The 19,757-nt window shown below is 38.4% G+C and overlaps 1 protein-coding gene and 1 pseudogene across 1 annotated transcript in view; one reads left to right on the plus strand and one right to left on the minus strand.

The window, feature by feature from the left end:
* The window catches only part of LOC138156879 (contactin-associated protein-like 2), a 2,167,135-nt gene that overhangs the window by 387,642 nt on the left and 1,759,736 nt on the right, over positions 1-19,757 (plus strand). The window lies entirely within an intron of this gene.
* On the minus strand, positions 14,792-15,625 carry LOC138156753 (peptidyl-prolyl cis-trans isomerase A pseudogene; annotated as a pseudogene).

Below are 19,757 nucleotides of genomic sequence, written 5' to 3' on the forward strand. Positions count from 1 at the left end.
CTTATGAATATCTTTAATTTCTTCCTCTGTAAACTGCCTGTTCATGTCCTTTGACCATCTATCAATAGGGGAATGATGTATTCTTTTTTTAATGCTTTATTAATTTCTGATTTACATCATTCGTTTCGGCCAGATTTTGAGTTACTAATTTTCTCCCCGTTTTCCCCCTACCCACCGCCACAATATAGCAGTCCCACAAGATATCCCCTGCTCCAATCTGCTCTCTCCCATATATTCTCCCATACCCCTTTCGACTTTTCCAGTGGATCTATATGCCTCAGTGCCTGTATATCTTATTTCCCAATTACATGTAAGATGGTATTAATAATAGTATATATATATATATATATATACATACACATACATCCATATATATATTTGAATATTTGATTTTAAAACTTTCAATTCCAGATTCATTCCATTCCTTCCTTGTCACCCACCCTTACTGGGAAGATAAGCAGTTCAGTATAGGTTGTAAATGTGTGGCTAATGCAAAACAATAACATAGTAGATATATTGTAAAGACTGACTATATATCCCTCCCTCCTATCCCACCTCCCATTTGTTCTATTCTCTACTTTGATCCCATCCCTTTTCAAAAGTGGGTGGTTCCAACTTACCTCCCCCACCAGCCTCCTCTCTCTTCCATTATCCCCCCCTTCAACCCCTTCCCCCCCTACTTTCCTGGAGGGTGAGAAACCCTATTTAGTGTGTATTAAATTCCCTCCTCAAGTCAAATTCAATGGGAATAAGTTTGACCCATTCCCTTTTGCCTTCCTATTCTTCCCTTCCATTGTAACCATTTCCCCTTGCCTCTTCTGTATGGGATAGTTTACCCCATTCTGTCTCTCTCCACATCTCCTCTCATTATACTCCTCTCACCTCTTAATTTCACCTTTTAATTATCATTCCTTCCTGTTAAATTGGTCCTGTGCCCTCTATCTATGTATACCTATAAATATATATATACACAATTTCACATATGTATTCATATGCCCATATACCCTTATATACTTATATTTCTAATCCCTTCAACTACTGAGAAAAGTTTCATAGGTTACATTTATTGTTTTTCCATGTAGGAATGTTAATAGTTCAACTTTGATAAGTGCCTTATGATTTCTTTTCCCTGTTTACCTTCTCCTGCTTCTCTTGCTTCTTGTATCTGAATGTCAAATTTTCTTTTCAACTCTGTTTTTTTCAGCAAGAATGCTTGAAAGTCCTCTATTCCACTGAAAGACCATATTTCCCCCTGAAACATGATAGTCACTTTTTCTGGGTAGGCGACTATTGGTTTTAATCCCAGCTCCTTTGACCTCTGGAATGTCATATTCCAAGCCCTTCGATCCCTCAGTGTAGAAGCTGCCAGGTCCTGGGTTATCCTGATTTTGTTTCCACGATATTCAAATTGTTCCTTCCTGGCTGCTTGTAATATTCTCTCCTTAATATGGGAATTCCAGAACCTGGCTATAATATTCCTAGGAGTTTTCTTTTTGGGATCTTTTTCAGGAGGTGATCAGTGGATTCTTTCAACCTCTATTTTGCCCTCTACTACTAAAATATCGGGGCAGTTTTCTTTGAGAACTTTCTGGAGGATGATTTCTAGGTTCTTACTTTAGACATGGCTTTCAGGTAGTCCAATAATTTTTAAATTGTCTCTCCTGGATCTGTTTTCCAGGTCAGTGGTTTTTCCCATGAGATATTTCACATTGCCTTCTATTCTTTCATTTGTTTGGATCTGTTTAACAGCATCTTGATTTCTCATCAATTCATTAGCTTTCATTTGCTCCAGTCCAATTCTGAAGCAATGATTCTCCTCATTGAGCTTTTAAGATTCTTTTTCCATCTGGCAAATTCGACTTTTTAAAGCATTCTTCACCTCATTGCCTTTTTGAGCCTCTTTTGCCATTTGAGTCAGTTTGTTTTTTAAAGTGTTATTTTCCTGTCAGGCTGTTGACTCTCATTTTATAATTTTCTTGCATTGTTCTCATTTCTCTTCCCAATTTTTCCTCCACTTCTCTTATCTGCTTCTTAAGGTCCTCTATGGCCTGTAACCAGCTTGTATTTTCCTTTGAAGCTTTTGGTGCAGGAGTTCTGATTTCACTGTCTTCCTCCTGTTACATTCTTTGCTCCTTTTTGTCCCCAAAATAGGATTGTAATGTTGGAATCTTCTGTCTGCTTTGTTTCCTTTGCCTGGTCATGTTGCCCCTCTGTCACTTGACCCCTGGGCTTTTTGCCCCAGTAGGACTCTGCCACCAGACAGGGGAGCTTTCGTCCCAAACGCTGGGGTTTTCTCAGTTGCTGGAGGTATTAGATGGGTACCCTCTCTGAGGTCTCCACATGCTCTGGCACACTGGTCACACACCCCAGGACCTCTACCCTAGACTGCAATCCAGATCCAAGCAGGTTAAAGCAAGAGTGATTACCCCTCAGTCCCCCTACACTCTGCAGGGACCTGCTTGGTCCCCCTACACTCTGCAGGCCAGGAGCTGAAGCCACCATTTGGTGCTTGCTGGCTGTGCAGGAGCCTCAGCAGCTTTTTGCCCCGGGGGTAAAAGTCATGCACTCCCACTTAGTCGTCCCAAAATCCAGACTGCACTGACACCTCACTTTGTCCTTCGCATCTGCGTGTTGATAAATCTGGAAACTGCCACCGCTGCTGCTGATCTGGAGTCCCTCTGGCAGGCAGTGGAGGCTGGTCAGGCTGGCCCTGGGGCTAAAGCTTTGGCATGGGGCTGGGCTTGGCTCCCAGAGCACTGCACTGGCCGATTCCTGCTGGCCTGCCAGGCTGTCCTCAGTGGGAGGTTAGCTTTTCTGTGTCATTTTGTGGGTTCTACAGCTCCAAAGTTTGTTTAGACTCCCCTTTTTACATGGATTGGGGAGGGTGTACACCAGAGCAGCAGGGAGGTCCTGCTTCTACTCTGCCATCTTGGCTCTGCCCCCATACACTATTCTTTTTAAGGAGCTGTTTTCTTCATTATAAAGTTTTCCTAATTCTACAATTTTGATTTTAAAAGAATTATTCATTTTGTCTGCTATCCCTCTCTTTTAGTTTTCAAAGTTCCTTTTGAGCTCATCTAGGAGAGAGAACAGATTAGGACCTGTTCCCTGTTGATGTTTCAGTTGTGGGTGTGGAGTGCACATTATGTCCCTCTGACTTTGGTTCCACCCTCTCAGGATAGTAGGATTCCAGAGTCTTTGTAGTCTGCTTTCTACCCATTTTCAGGCAGGGCCCTCTCCCTGCCCTACTTCTAGGTTTCCCAAGCCTTTACAATTGAGGGTTTTGCCTTGGGGCAATAGTTACTATGTTTTCAGGGTTGGGAGGGTGGGGGTTTGGAGCAGGCTGGGTTCACTCTGCCATCCTGGTCCTTGGAGGTCCTGATAGGGGCTTTTTTTTTTTAATTTCTGGGCTATAGAGTGGTAATCGCAGGAGTATTTGCTCTCCTGGACAGGGGCCCTGCATTTGGTTCTTACCTTATTCTTTCCAGTCCCAGGCCTTTTGGTGAAAGGCCTGGTAGTGGACCTTGTGGTTGATGGGATGACTTGCACCCTGCATTGTTCAGACCTCCTCCTGGCCTGCCCTGCACCATCACTTCCTGGCCTGCCCCTCTCTTTCCTCTTTTATATGTGATAATTTACCCTAATCGATATCTACCTTTCTCCTTCTCCCAATAAATTCCTCTCTCACCTCTTAATTTTATTTTTTAGATATCATCCTATCATATTCAACTCATACTATTCCCTCTATCTATCCATACATGAAATACCTATGCCCACACTCACATATATATTTATATACATATACACCCTCCAATACATATATATATACACATATATTCCCTTCAACTGTCCTCATACTGAGAAAAGTCTCATGAGTTACAATGATAGTTTTTCCCATGTAAGAAGGTAGTTTAACTTTAATATGTTCTTTATGATTTCCTTTTCCTGTTTACCTTCTCATGCTTCTCTTGCTTCTTGTATTTGAAAGTCAAATATTTTGTTCAGCTCTGGCTTTTTCATCAAGAATGCTTGAAACTCCTCTATTTCATTGAATGTCTATATTTTCTCCTTTAGCATTTTACTCAGTTTTCCTGGGTAGGTGATTATTGGATTTAGCCCTAGCTCCTTTGACCTCCGGAATATTATATTCCAAGCCCTGTGATCCATTAATGTAAGAGCTACTAGGTCTTGTGTTAACCTGATTCTGTTTCCAAAATACTCAAATTGTTTCTTCCTGAATGCTTGCAGTATTTTCTCCTTGAACTGGGAACTGGAATTTGGCTATAATATTCCTATTTCTTTTTCGGATCTTTTGCAAGAGGCGATCAATGAATTCTTTCAAGTTTTATTGTTCCCTCTGGTTCTAGGATATCAGCGCAATTTTGCTTGAGAATTTCTTGCAAGATAGTGTCTAGGCTCTCTTTTTTATCCTGGCTTTCTGGCAGTCCAATAATTTTTAAATACTCTCTCCTGGATCTATTTTCCAGGTCAGTGGTTTTTCCAGTGAGATAATTCACATTGCTTTCTATTTATTGATTTGTTTGGATCTGTTTTCTTTTATCTTGATTTCTCATAAAGTTCTTATCTTCCATTTGCTCCAGTCTAATTTTGAAGGACTTACTTTCTTCAGTGAGTTTTTGAAATTCTTTTTCCATCTAGGCAATTAGGCTTTTTAAGGCATTCTTCTCCTCACTGGCTTTTTGGGCCTCTTTTGCCATTTGAGTTAGTCTATTTTTTAAGGCATTATTTTCTTCAGCATATTTTTGGGTCTTCTTTTGCAGGCTTTTGACCAGCTTTTCCTGATTTTATTGCAAGACTCTAATTTTTCTTCCCAATTTTTCCTCCATTTCTTTTACTTGATTTTCAAAATCTTTCTTGAGCTATTCTATGACCTATAACAAATTCATATTTTTCTTGGAGGGTTTTGATGCAGGAGTTCTGACTTTGCTGTCTTTTTCCCACTCTTTATCCTTTTTGTACCCAAAAAAGGATTCTATCACGTGTTTGTGCTTCCTCTGCATGCTCATTTTGCTAGTCAATTACTTGACATTTGAGCTCTTTTGTATGGTAGAACTCTGCTTCCAGAATGGAGAGAGCTTTGTCCCAAATAGTTGGAATTTTTGCAGCTGCTGGAGTTATTAGATGGGCACCCTCTCTACAGCCCCCACATGCTCTCTTTCACTAACTACACACCCCAGGTCCAGCACCCAAGACTTTGATCCAGATCCAAGCAGATTAAAGCAAAGACAATTACCCTCTGAATTTTCACTTGTTCCCCCTACATCTGTATACCAGTAGCTCCTTAGGCAGCCACACGAAGGTGGCTGCACAGCTGCTACACTTCTGCTGCTTCTTTCCCCTGGGGCAGGGTCTGCACTGTGCTCTTCCATCCCCTCCTGTTCCAACAGAGTTCCACACTGACATTTTACTTTATCTTTGTCATTTATTTTTTGAGAAGTTTGGAAACCCCCACAGCTGCTGATGCTTTACTCTTCTGAAGTCTGCTCTGGCTGCTGCTGGTTTGGGCTGCCCTTGGGCTGGAGCCAAGTGCCTCACACAGGGCTGTGCTCCTCTCCCAGGTGCATGCAGTAGACCCTTCCGATCAGCCTCCTGGGCTCTACCTGCAGCTGGAGATCTCTTTCTCTCTGTCACTTTATGGGTTCTGTAACTCTAAAGTTTGTTTAGAGTCATTTTTTTTACATCTATTGGAAGTGATTGGAGCAGGGCTCTTGCCAAGTTTGTGCTTCTACTCCACCATTTTGGCTTGCCCCACACCCCTCCAAGTTAAACTCTTCATGCACTGTACCCTGCAATGCGAATATTCAAATGGATTCATAATTTCTTATATAAATTTATTTTATCCAATGATACAGACTATAACCCATCCGTGTTTACTTATCCCATATAACTATTATCCATAGTTTCCATAAGTCTACCACAAAGATTTCAGGCAGTGGACTTAATTTTTTACTGTTCTCTTCACATTTCAAGGATACCAGTGAACAATGAATTTTAGACATTAACTTTACCTCCCTATAGCTACATGAACAGCCCACTTACCACCCTTTTTTCCTTATTAATATTTTGTGACATCTCTTCACCTTTCCTCCTTTGTAAATATGATGTCTAGATTAATGTTTTTTTTATTTTTTTTGTCATTACTTCCAGGTAGTTCAATAATTCTTAATTAATCTCTCCTATGATTTCTAGATTAGTTTTTGGGTTGCTTTTCAATGACACATAACATTTTATTTTTTTTTCATTCTTTTAACTATGTTTTGTTCTTTCTGCAGCTTCTTGATATCTCATAGACTCCTTAGTTTCCATTTACCCAATTCTTATTTTTTGAAAATAATTTTTCTCAGTGGATTTTGTATCTCTTTTTCTATTTGTCCAATTCTGCTTTTTAAGCAGTCCTTTTCTTCAATAAATTTGTGTGCCACATTTTTTTAATTGGTCAATTCTTCTTGTTACAGGGTTCTTGGCTTTTTTCCAGTTAATTTTTATGCCTCTTTTACCATTTGGTCAGTTCTGGCCAATTCTTGGCCAGTATTTTCTCTGGTATTTTTGTGCCTCTTTTGTCATGCTGCCAATTCTCTTTTCACAATTTTCTTGCATCACTCTCTTATTTTTTTAAATTTCCCCATTCTTTTATCTTTTTTTTCCCCAGGAATTCTTATACTTTTGTCAAATTTCTATTTTTTTTTAACTTTGAGACTTTGCTTGTAAATATGTTTACTTGTTGTCTCCTAAGTTTATGTCTTGATCCTCCCTATTAAAATAGTGAGTTTTATGATGAGGTTCTTTTCTTATTGTTGTTGTCGTTCATTTTCTAGTCTATTTCCTGAATTTGAACTTTTTGTTTAAGTTGGGCTTTGTCCCTAGAGTGACAGATGACACACTTTCTAAGTTTCAGGTTTTTTCCACATTGATGTTTTCAGAGCTAGTTCTGACAGTATGTAAATTTTCAGTGCTTCCAGGGTTGTATGATCAAAGGAGGGGTGTGTTCAAGGCTCTCTCTGATTCTACTCTGGTTTCTACCTCTGCATCCTTGCAATTTCAAGTACTAGTCCTCCTCTTGACTCTAGAACTGTAAGTGGGTCCCTACTTTCCTTTATTCACAAGAGGGAGGGCTCTTCTCAGCTGTGGAATTGTGGCCAGGGCACCTGCTTCCTTGTGACCATGAGTACTATTATTCCTCTCCACCCTATGACTGATATGGAACTGTGGAACAGTGTCCTGAATCCAGTATACAGGGTCCTTTGTTATTTCTTTCTGACAAGTTATCTGATTCCCTTATCATCTTTGGACTAAATTATTCTGAAATTGCTGTTGCTACTATTGCAGCTGCCTCCAAGGCCTGCTGCTAGTATTGGAGCTGAATGCAACTTGACTCAGTCCTGTGTGACCACAATGTTAAAGATTTCTCTTACTGACCTTCTATGTTGTCTCAGGCTAGGAAAAAAATAAAAGATCTTACCCTGATATTATGATGACTCTGCTGTCCCAAATTCCAGTTTAATGTGCTATGTAAGAGTCATTTGGAGGAGATTGTTGGGAAAATTTGCCTGGGTTGCTGCCTTTACCTCACAATCTTGGATTCTCCTAGATTACTGAAATCATGGGCTATATAGCATCAAATTTTATTTTAATAGACAGGTAGTAAATTGGTATTGGTTTGTCATTCATTACCAAATCAACTATCTTTATATAATCAAATTGCTGATTTATTAAAAACAAAGATAAAAATTGAAACAGATTTAGAAGAAACAATAATAAGCAAGAAAAATATATGGTATGCAATTATAACTACTCCATATGGACCAATTTACATATTTTAAGGCTAAAAATTGGAAATGGATGGAGTAACATATACATGAACACATATTACATACTGGGTCATACTTTGGCTTGTAATTCTTTCAAACAATAATATCAATAACTATTTTATGGAAGAAGATAATCATTATGCTCTTTGGTAGTATTGTAAATGTTAGAGATATATCCCCCTCCCACATACTCACCTTGCTGCTATATCCTCAATTTTAAACCATGGGAGATTCAGAAGTCTGTCACATCTGGGAGGATCTAAGCTATATAATTCTGTACTGCTTTGAAACATGCAAAGTAATAAGTAATTACTCTTAAAGTAATCCATTTTCTTCCTTCCCTTCTCTCCCCTGTTTTCTTGTTCTGAGAACAGTAATAGTAGCAATATTGCCTCTGTAAAGTATCCGTTAATGAATTTTATATTTCTTTCGCTAGCCTGGCGAAACCATCTGATCTTCCATAGTAACCAATGGTAAATAGAATCAGAATGTAATCAATAATTTTTCATTCATAACTTGGACAGACTACTGGGGTAATATTTCGTTCCTCTCTGCTTACTTGTAAGGTCTGAATTTACCTTACTCTGATCCTCCATGGTTTTATACACTTCAAATATTTTATGTATCTATATCTATCTAAATATCTATCAACAAATATACATAATTGGAGCAATTTAAAACCTGAAGACATTTTATTAAAAGAATAAAAAGAAAACAAAAACAAATCAGATTGAAAAATATTGAAGTTTATTTTAGTTTTTTTTAAATCTTTATCTAAAAACCTTTAACTCTAATATCTCTTAAGCAATTTCATACATAATCTTTCAATTATGGACATGCAGTTTTATATAAAAGTAGATATGTCAGGAAAACTTACTTAGATTTTCAAAGTGACCAAATATTAAAAGTAAAGCAAATTTTTAGAAAGAATTATGAATGGTCACAGTGTACATGTTGAAAACAATGCATTCCTTGTATGAACTGAGAACTAAAAGTTTAAAAGGGCTTTTTTCAAGATAAAAAATTTGAAATCCTTATACTAATTTGACAAGGTGTGATATTTGAATTATATGGTTCCATTCTTGAAGGTAAGGAAATCCATCATAAAAACAGAAAGGGACTACTCTATTAAAATGTTTCTTACTGGATGCACATTTCACATACATTTGCATATAAAGAACAATCTTAGCTGTAAATATGTTTTGTAAAAATAGTGCTTATGATTGCTCTTCTGAAAGTTGGGCTGATCCTCAATTAATTATTCAAAAAGGTCAAAACTTTTTCATTTGTAATCTTAGGCTAGATGGTTCCTTTTAGTGGCCATTTACTGATCATTATAAAATCATGCTTATCTAACTAAATTGACATATTTGAATTTTCTGTATTCTTATTTGACAATAAAGCTACTAGAAATTTGGATTCTATTTTTGATTTATTTGCCTGCCTTAGATAAATACCCTAGTGTCATTTATTCTCTCAAAGTCAATAGTTCCCAATTTACATATCATGGAGTCTTCTTATAAAAAGGGATTCATAAATATGAGAAATTAACATTAATTGTAGCATAGAAAAGATTGAATCTTTAATGGGGAGGATAAAATTGATTCAATTCAAATAACTAGAATAAAATAGCTGACAATAGGATACTGTGCAGCATTTCTTTAAAATAAAAGTAACCAGAGGCTTATTTCTATATAAGAAATCAGTATGTGTTTTCAATCTTATTTTCAGATCAAATCTAGAAATGGTTTATATTCAGCTCTATGTGGGCAGAAGAAAAAGAAATGGTTAATCCCTAGAGATCAGTTTCAGTCATATTATTCTAATATGCTTTGAAAGGTTAGAAATCTTTATCATTTGCTAAGATATAGAGATCGAAAAAGTTCTGCATTGTCCCTAAGTAAAATGACTTAGAACGGGTATGTAATGGTGCTATTTCTTATCTCACTGTAGGCTTTGAAAAAGGTATAGTTATTGTATCTCTGAGCAGATGAAATGGCTTAACATTGCTCAAAACTTGTCAAAGATGCTAATCTAAATCCTAGGGAAAACCATTTTGACAGATTACTAATACACAGACTGAAGAGAATTTAGTTAAAAAGAAAACTTATCAGACATCACAAAATAGATCTTAGGCTATTTGGATTCCCTAACAACATAACAGAAACCATAGTAGCAGAACTGTTCAAAACACTTCAATGGAATACTTTTCCTATTAGGATGACTGGAAAATCTATACTACCAGCCCTCCATTTGCATTTCCTTTCTGTACACTGACACTTGGGTGTTACACTCCCAGTTTAACTGTATCTAGAACAATTTCTCCCAATACATTTTCAAAGTTTTTCTTTTGTTTTACAGAATAACAGATAAAAACAAACAAACAAATAAGACTTGACTCATCCTCAAAGATCTTGCAGTCTAATGGGGGAATAAGATGAAAAAAGGATAACAATCACATGCAATATTATATCATGAGTGCGTTATAGAATGAGAAAGCAACACACTCTCTGAGGCCTCAAGAGAAATTCCAAGCAGTGGCTCTGTAGAAGTGTACACAGAGTAGTTGAAATGTGAGTGTAGTTTTAGAGATAGATAAATGCTCAACAGGTGGATCTAAAGAAGGAAAGGAGACATAATGAACAGCCTGAATAAAGGAATGAACATTTGAGGGGGCAATGCATTTTCTAGGAGACTGTTTTTATTGTAGGGCCTGCTAGGAGGGTGGATAGACTTCTGGGCCTGGAATCAGGGAGACTATTTCTGAGTTCAAAATCCTCCCTTAGACACATATTAGCTTTGTGACCCTGGCCAAGTCACTTAACACCATTTGCCTCAATTTCCTCCTCCGTAAAATGAGCTAGAGAAGGAAATGACAGACTATTGCAATATTTTTGGTAAGAAAAGGAAAGAAAGGAGACATAGTGAACATCCTGAACAAAGAAATGGTGATGTAGTAAGACTGTGTTTTCAAAGAGATAGAGAGTTCTTTAATTCAGCTAGATTGTAGAATGTATTTTGAGAGTAATTTTTAAAAATAAAACTGGAAAGTTGGGGACAGGAGAACTGGGTTGTATAGCATAATGAATGCTAGACACCAATTTGAACTTTTCTGAGGTTAAAACTGTTTTTTGAGGAGAAATGGAGAAGTGGAGGAGCCGGGATTTGAACTCTGGTCTTCTGATTTAATTTCCACTGCTTTTGCAGTGAACCATATAGCACCTCCTCAAGTCCTACTCTCCTGCTTCATTGCAATGTGGAAGTGACCAGGGACTCCTGGATTACTCTCCAGCAGGTCCTACAAGGGCTTTCTAATATGAGCCTGGTTCTTCACTGTTCATTGTCTCTTCCTTAGGGCTAGACTAAATTCAGACATTAGCCTAAAGGTGGCAATATTTTCCTTTTCTGCTACAGCTACTCAAAAAAGACTACTAATCCCCACACTTCTAAAATGATCCAAGTCTATATGAATTGAAGTATTGAAATAATAATGTGTTCTCATAGGATTTCCCAAGATTCTTGAGGGAGAGTTATGATCATTTTTTTATCATTAAGTTCATACATTTCAGACCAACTGTCTGAAACTAATGAGAGAAAAGTAACAAAGTTTAAGATTTACCTAAGCCTTTCCAACTCCCACAGGGCCAGGAGACTTATTTTAAAATGAGAAGAAAGCTCAAGAAAAATAGTGAAGAGCTTTCAATTTACCTTTCCTGTTCATAAGAACAACAATCATGCTCTTATATTGAATCTAGAAAAGCGCTGAGATGGTGGAACAAAAATCCCGGTGTGATCATATTTCTTCATTTTCCATTTTGTTACAGTGATTTGTATATTCAGACTCTAACAATGTGAATGACATGAAGTGATTACACATTGCTGAATGCCTTTATAAGAGTTCACCATGAAGAAATGACTTCTTTAGCATAAATGTATTGTTGCTGCTTGAATGATGAGAGCAACCCCCACTTGGCACACACACACACTACCTTCTTCAGGGGCCTGGTAGCACATTAGGCAAAGACATTGGCAGAAAAAAAATGATGCTATTATATACCACCAAATGCCATCCATACTAAAGCATTTCTCCTGAGCCACACTATTATAAAATGAATATGCTGGAAAATCACATTAGGGGGCATTTCAGATAAATATATTTATAAGGTATAAATATAAAATATAATTTTGTTTATCTCTGCACTATAATGTGTTCGTAGTAAATACAGATAGAGGATCTAAGCATTGTGATTAGTGCTTATTGTGGTCTAATGGAGCACCCAATCTTGTTACTATTATCCTTCATCCCAAAGCTGTTCCTTCTTTGCAGAAAGCTTTTGTAAAATATGTGACAAATAGTAATCATTCTTTATTACATGGATTTCCCATTATCAGGCCAAAGTGATTAAAATTGTAATGGTGTTGGGAAATTACACTCATTCTAAGATGTTCAGCTCTGATCATTTTTTTAATATGAATTCTTACAATTAAAAGACATGATTATAGAGTTGATAAATGAGTTTGGACATTTTACTTTTTTGTGAATTCTTTGCATAATTCTAACATATACAAAGTCTCCAGAAAGTCTATATATTGTGGTAACCTGACTTTGGTGTCCACATTAGTGGTCATACCTGATAGAGGTTGGTCTGTTCATTTCTCAAGCTGTATTGGGTAAACGAAAAAATTAAGGACAACATGGTAGGGTGCAATGAGAACTGCCCTTCTAAATCAGAAAGACTTGCTTCTTGCTTCTGACACATACTAGCTTCGTCATCTCTGGCCAAGTCTCTTAACCTTGCAATGTCAAATACAGCTGTCTAAGACGATAATTTACAGATAGTGAATGAATCTGCATGGAAGGAAGGAAATCATTACACCAGAAATTCCCCAATACAGTAAAATCAGAGAAGTATACCATAAGGGGGACAGCAATTTAAAATTGTAGGAGATTATTTTCCCATTCTTTTTTAAGGTAGTCTGCCTTTGAATGCAGGGGATTCTCAAATTATCAAAAAGTATTTAAGGTATCTATTAATCAAAGAGCTGAAAGAATAATGTCATAACTGCATGATAAGAAACAGCACTTCCCCCATAACCTGGCTGTTAGGTATAGAGCTGGATGTTGTCTCATAGTCCACCTATTTCAACTTTTTAGATGAAAAAAAAAAACCTGAGGCTCAAGAGGGTAAGGAAAATTCCCAAGGACACACAATTAACAAGTAGCATAGGTGGGGTTAGAAGGCAGGTTTTTTAACTCCAGAACTACTGCTGTTTTTCTTGATGCCATGTTCTTGCACTCTCCAAACTTCTGAAATATAAGGAGCTGAAGCCTCCATCTAATGTGCATAATCTCGCTCCTCTTAATGTTCTCCATTAGAAGTTCCAATGTCCATTAAGACCTACCCTATGTTTGAAATTCTGCAAGCAGCTAATATCACATAACCACTAGCAATTTTCAATTAGAAAAGAGCTGGTGGTGAAACATGATACTCAGTTTTGCTGGGTAGGTGACTCTTGGTTTTAATCCCAGCTCCTTTGACCTCTGGAATATCATATTCCAAGCCCTTCGATCCCTCAGTGTAGAAGCTGCCAGATCCTGGGTTATCCGGATTGTGCTTCCACAATATTCAGATCGTTTCTTCCTGGCTGCTTGTAATATGGGAATTCTGGAACCTGGCTATATTATTCCTAGGAGTTTTATTTTGGGGATCTTTTTCAGGAGGTGATCGATGGAATCTTTCAACCTTTATTTTGCCATCTGGTTCTAAAACATCAGGGCAGTTTTCTTTGAGAACTTCTTGGAGGATGATTTCTAGGTTCTTACTTTGATCATGGCTTTCAGGCAGTCCAATAATTTTTAAATTATCTCTCCTGGATCTATTTTCCAGGTCAGTGGTTTTTCCCATGAGATATTTCACATTGCCTTCTATTCTTTTATTTGTTTGAATCTGTTTAACAGCATCTTGATTTCTCATAAAGTCATTAGCTTCCATTTGCTCCAATCTAATTCTGATGCAATGATTCTCCTCAGTGAGCTTTTGAGATTCTTTTTCCATCTGGCAAATTTGGCTTTTTAAGGCATTCTTCTCCTCGTTGTCTTTTTGAGCCTCTTCTGCCATTTGAGTTGGTCTATTTTTTTAAGGTGTTATTTTCCTCAGTCAGGCTATTGACACTCATTTCATAACTTTCTTGCATCGTTCTCATTTCTCTTCCCAATTTTTCCTCCACTTCTCTTATCTACTTCTCAAGGTCCTCTATGGCCCTTAACTCATATTTTCCTTTGAAGGTTTTGGTGCAGGAGTTCTGACTTCACTCTATTCCTCCTGTTCCATGCTTTGCTCCTTTTTGTCCCAAAATAGGTGTCTAATGTTGGAATCTTCTGTCTGCTTTGTTTCCTTTGCCTGGTCATGTTGCCCCTCAGTCACTTGAACCCTGGGCTTTTTGCCCCAGTAGGACTCTGCCACCAGACAGGCGAGCTTTCTTTCCAAATGCTGGGGTTTTCTCAGCTGCCAGAGGTATTAGATGGGTGCCCTCTCTGAGGTCTGTACATGATCTTGCAAGGTGGACAAACACCCCAGGACCTCCACCCTAGACAGCAATCCTGATCCAAGAAGGTTAAAGCAATAGCAATTGCACCTTTGTCCTTCACATCTATGCATTGATAAATCTGTAAGTGGCCACAGCTGCTACTAATCTGGAGTCACTCCCACTGGCGGCTGGTCAGGACCACCCTAGGGCTCAAGCCTTGGCATGGGGCTGGGCGTGGCTCTCAGAGCGCTCTGCTGGCCTATTCCTGCTGGCCTGCCGTTCTGTCCTCAGTGGGAGATTAGCTTCTCTGTGTCATTTTGTTGCTTCTGCAGCTCCAACGTTTGGTTAGAGTCCCCTTTTACATGGATTGGGGAAGTTGGAAGCAGGAGCCCAGCAGAGTTTCTGCTTCTACTCTGCCATCTATGTCATATAACTTGTTTTTTTGTATTTTAGTTTTTATTTTATAATCATAAACTTAACTCTGTTGTCTAGCCAGACTTGTGGAAGGAAAAAGGAAGTGTAATCCAAAGAGAATTGCAGCAAGTGAGAGCACAAGGATTACAGGGTATAAGAGCAGATGGGATTTGGGGGTGCTCTTTCCAGCTACAGAGGAATGATTTGATGGTTAAGACAAAAAACAAAACAAAACAACAACAACAAAAAAAACTTATGAGAGCTGTCCACAGTCAGCGATAGTGATCTTCTTGCTGGTCTTGCCATCCCAAGAACTAAAATGCTCCATGGCTTCCACAGTGTTCATGCCTTCTTTCACTTGGCCAAAGACAACATGCTTGCCATCCAACCAATCAGTCTTAGCAATACAGATGAAAAACTGGGAGCCATTTGTGTTGGGTCCAGCATTTGCCATGGACAAGATACCAGGACCAGTATGCTTCAGGATGAAGTTCTCATCAGCAAATTTCTCCCCATAGATAGACTTGCCACCAGTGCCATTATGGCATGTGAAGTCACCACCCTGGCACATGAACCCAGGAATGATTCTGTAGAAGTGGGATCCCTTGTAACCAAATCACTTCTCTCCAGTGCTCAGAGCACAGAAGTTTTCTGCTGTCTTTGGAAACTTATCTGCAAAGAGCTTGAAAGTAATCCAGCCCAGGGGCTCATTATCGACAGTGATGTCGAAGTATACTGTAGGATTGGCCATGGCCACAGATGTCGGGGCTGGGCACAGCGGCAGAGGAAGAGGCGGCAGGGATAGGCGTCCAGTGGATGGAACCAAGATGAGGACTCTGGGTGGTGGTGTCTGCAAAGCCTAAGTCATATAACTTTTAACATTTCCTAAGACTAATAATAGTTCTTAATATTTTTTTCCAATTTGTTTATTTATTTTTAGTTTTCAACATTCATTTCCACAAGATTTTGAGTAATAAATTTTCTCTCCATCTATCCCCTACCCCCACTCCATGATAGGGAATCTACTGAATGCCCCTTCCCATAATAAGTTCTTTATTATATCCTCCCCCATTTGTCCCTCCAGCTAGCTAGTAGGGTAAAATGGATTTCAATAACACAGGGGCTGTATAATTTATTTCCCAGTTTCATGTAAAAATAATATTTTTACATTTGATTTTAAAACTTTGATTTCCAGATTCTTTCCTTTCTTCCCTCCTCACCCACCCCCACTGGGAAGACAAGTAATTCAATATAGGTTGCACATTTAGAGTTTGAAAAACAATTCCATAGTAGTTATATTGTAAAAGAATAATTATATTTCCCTCCATCCTATCTCCCCCACACTTATTCTATATTCTCCTTTAATCCTTTCCTCTTTCAAAAGTTTTTGCTTTTAACTGCCCTCTTCCTCCAATCTGCCCTCCCTTTTATTACCTTCCCTTACCCCCTCTCCTCTTGCTTTCCTGTAAGGTAAGTTACCCAACTTTGTGTGTATTTTTCTCTCCTTAAGCCAAATTCAATGAGACTAAAGTTGACCCATTCCTTTTCACCTTCCTGCTCTTCCCCTCCATTGTAACAGTTTTCTCTTGACTCTTTAATATGATATAATTTACCCTAATTTATCTCTCCCTTTCTCTTTCTTCCAATAAATCCTTCTCTTACCTCTTAATTTTAATTTTTAGATATAATACCTTCATATTCCACTGATCCTGTGCCCTCTAAGAATACATGTACAGACATATACACACAATCACATAGGCATTTATACACACATACACCCTCCTATACATACATATATATGTATGTATACACACATATTTCCTTCAACTATCCTCATTCTGAGAAAAGTCTCATGAGACTCAATTATAGTTTTTGTATGTAGGAATGTAAATAGTTCAACTTTAATAAGTTCCCTATGATTTCTTTTTCCTGTTTACCTTCTCATGCTTCTTGTATTTGAAAGTCAAATTTTCTGTTCAGCTATGCTTTTTTTTTTCATCAAGAATGCCTGAAAGTCGTCTCTTTCATTGAGTGACCATATTTTCCCCTGAAGCATTATACTCAGTTTTGCTGGGTGGGTGATTCTTGGTTTTAATCCTAGCTCCTTTGTCCTCCAGAATATCATATTCCAAGACCTTTGATCCATTTGATGTAGAAGCTTCTAGATCTTTTGATATCCTGATGTGTTTCCACATTATTCAAATTGTTTCTTCCTGAATGCTTGTGGTATATTTTCCTTGACCTGGGAACTCTGGAATTTGGGTATAATATTCCTAGGAATTTTTTTCTGGGGATCTTTTTTTCAAGAGGTGATTGGTGAATTCTTTCAATTTCTATCTTGCCCTCTGGTTCTAGAAAATCATAGCAATTTTCCTTGAGAATTTCATAAAGGATGATTTCTAGGCTCTTTTTTGATCATGGCTTTCAGTTGGTCCGATCATTTTTAAATTATCTCTCCTGGATCTATTTTCCAAGTCAGTGGTTTTTCCAATGTGGCATTTCACTTTGCCTTCTATTTTTTCATTTGTTTTGATCTGTTTTATAGTATCTTGATTTCTCATTAAGTCATTAACTTCTACTTGCTCCAGTCTAGCTTTGAAGGAATTATTCTCTTCACTGAGTTTTTGCAATTACTTCTCCATCTGGGCAATTTTGTTTTTAAAGCCATTCTTCTCCTCATTGACTTTTTTGGCCACTTTTGCCATTTGAGTTAATCTCTTTTTTAAGGTGTTATTTTCTTCAGTCAGGCTGTTGACTCTCTTTTCATGATATTCTTGCATCATTCTCATTTTGCTTCCCAATTTTTCTTCTACTTCTCTTACAGCATCTTCAACATCCTTCTTGAGTTCCTCCATGGTCTACAATCAGTTAGTATTTCTCTTGGAAGAATTTGATGCTGGGTTTTGACTTTTTGTCTTCTTCTGTTTCTATTTTTTGATCCTTTTTCTTCCTTCCAAAAGATTCTATGGCCTGATTGTACTTCCTCTGTTTGTTCTTCTTCCAAGCCAATTACTTAACTTTTTGAGATTTTTGCCATGGTAGAACCATGCTTCCAGAGTGGAAAGAGCTGTTTCTCAAATTGCTGCGGTTTTCATAGTGGTGTCAGAGCTGTTTTCAGAGCTATGAAGAGGATGCCTTCTCTACAGTGATCACAAGCTCTGACACACTGGCATTCCTCACCCCAGAACCACCACATAAGGCGGTGACCCAGATCCAAGCAGGTCAAAGCAAGAGTGACTACCCTCTTAATGGTCACTTGCTCTCCCTATGATCTGCAGGCCAGGAGCTCCAGAGGCAGCCACTGGGTGGCAGCTGTAGCTGCCACCTGCTTCCACCTCTTTCCTTGGGGACAGAGGCCAGACAATGCTCTTCTCTCATCCAATTTCCAACACAGTTACTGACCTTTTGCTTTCTCTTTGGGGTTTATGGATTGAGAAGTCTGGAAATCAGCACAGTTGCCAGTGATTCATTCTCCTGAATTTTGCTGCCAGTAATAACCACTCTTATACTCCACCATCTTGACTATACCCCCCCATCTAGTAACAACCATTATTACAAACCATAAATTTATTACCCTCCATCCTCAGCCTTTGGTCTGACTCCCTAGAAGGGAGTTTACTATTTTTCCCTCTCAGGCTTCTATTTGTAACATTGAGTTTCACCAAGGTTTTCTAGTATTATCACTTGAGCCTCCATCTGGTCTACACTCCATATTCTATTCAATCAATACTTTTAACTATTTCTTTGTAAAGGCAATATACTGAGCTGGTACAGAAGAACAGTGGCACATAATAATCTTACTGAAAGTCATATGATTTAATTCAGTGATCAAAAATGCTTTAATCTGCTGTGATTGACATATTTGTATTTAGTTTACATTTTTGATTCAGTATTTCAATACAAATGTGTAGGCCTTATATGTTAATGGAGGTGGGAGTATGGAACATTTACCTTACACCTGTATAGCACAGAATATAATACTAGACAGGCAGATTAAAAAAAAAAAAACAACTCAATTCAGTTTCATCTAGTCATGGTCAAATGTTCTGAGTTAGCCCAGTGTTATATATGTATTCAAGACCAATGCTATAAAAAATGAAATCATTGGTGGAGGAGCCAAGATGGTGGCATCGAGGCTGGAAGTCTCCCTGCACTACCACCCCCATAACCACCTCAAATACTTATTGAAATGACTCTAAACTTTAGGGCTACAGAACCCACAAAGTGACAGAGAGAAACAAACCTCCTGCTGAAGACAGCACAGCAGAGCAGCAGGAAGGGCCAATCACAGGGAGCTGGGAGGAGAACATAGCCCTGCATAAGCCTGCAGTTTTAGCCCCAGGTTGGCCCTACCAGCCACCAGCTGGAGGGACTCTGGGAAAGTGGATCACCAGCAGCTGTGGTGGTTGGCAGAATTATCAACCCATCAATGCCAAAGATGAAGTGAAAGGTCAGTGGACTTTGGGAACAGTAGGTCCAGGAGTATGGTCCAGCCATTGCCCCCAGAGGGAGAATTGGCTGAGTTGCCAAGGCCGTACAGCTGCCAGCATGTGGCTGCTTCAGAGCTCCTTGCCTGCAGATTGTAGGGGGATCAAACAACCCGTCTGAGGGGTAATTGCTCTTGCTTTAACCTGCTTGGATCTGGATTGCTATCTAGGGTGGAGGTCCTGGTGTGTGAGACCATTGTACCAGAGCCAGTAGAGGCTTATGAGAGGACACCCAACTAATAAATCCAGCAGATAAGAAAACACCAGTGACTTGGGACAAAGCTCTCTTCTCTGGTAGCAGAGTTCTACAGTGTCATAAAGCTCAAATGTCAAGTAATTGAGTGGCAACACAAGCAAGCAAAGAAAGCAAAGCAAGCCAAGTTAAATGATTTTGGATTACTGTTTTAGGGGACCAAAAGGATCAAATCAGGGAACAGAAGGAAGACAACAAAGTCAAAACTGCTGCACCAAACTCTTCCAAGAAAAATATGAACTTGTT

Source organism: Petaurus breviceps, unplaced genomic scaffold (genome assembly GCF_028583685.1).
Source record: "Petaurus breviceps papuanus isolate PSGF00001 unplaced genomic scaffold, PetGlider_PUasm1.0 110, whole genome shotgun sequence".
NCBI lineage: Eukaryota > Metazoa > Chordata > Mammalia > Diprotodontia > Petauridae > Petaurus > Petaurus breviceps.